Source organism: Corvus brachyrhynchos, unplaced genomic scaffold, assembly GCF_000691975.1.
Source record: "Corvus brachyrhynchos isolate BGI_N302 unplaced genomic scaffold, ASM69197v1 scaffold527, whole genome shotgun sequence".
NCBI lineage: Eukaryota > Metazoa > Chordata > Aves > Passeriformes > Corvidae > Corvus > Corvus brachyrhynchos.
In genome coordinates, this window is record NW_008239051.1 from 104,104 (window position 1) to 104,514 (window position 411).

The 411-nt window shown below is 60.8% G+C and overlaps 1 protein-coding gene across 1 annotated transcript in view; it reads left to right on the plus strand.

The window, feature by feature from the left end:
* ILVBL (ilvB acetolactate synthase like) overlaps positions 1 to 411 on the plus strand; it is a 28,202-nt gene that overhangs the window by 738 nt on the left and 27,053 nt on the right. The gene's annotated exons all lie outside the window — the stretch shown is intronic.

The window sequence follows — 411 nt, forward strand, 5'->3', positions numbered from 1 at the left end:
GTCCTTACGGCCGGCATCTCCATGGGTGTTGGTGGCTCCCTCCTTGTCCCACCATGGTGGCTCCTGCGTGACCTGAGAAGGTTCAAGGAGTTTGGGGTGTCCAGGGTGGGACTTGTCCCCATTTGTCCCAAAGGGGTGGTGGTGGCATGGGGAGGTGACCCCATGGCCACCATCTCCAAGGGTTTTGGGTTGTCCCACCCTGGTGGCTCCTGGGTGACCTGAGAAGGTTTCAAGGAGTTTGGGGTGTCCAGGGTGGGATTTGTCCCTGTTTGTCCCAAAGGGGTGGTGGTGGTGGCACGGGGAGGTGACCCCATGGCCGCCATCTCCAAGGGTTTTGGGGTGTCCCTCCTTGTCCCACCATGGTGGCTCCTGCGTGGCCTGAGAAGGTTCAAGGAGTTTTGGGGGTCCAGG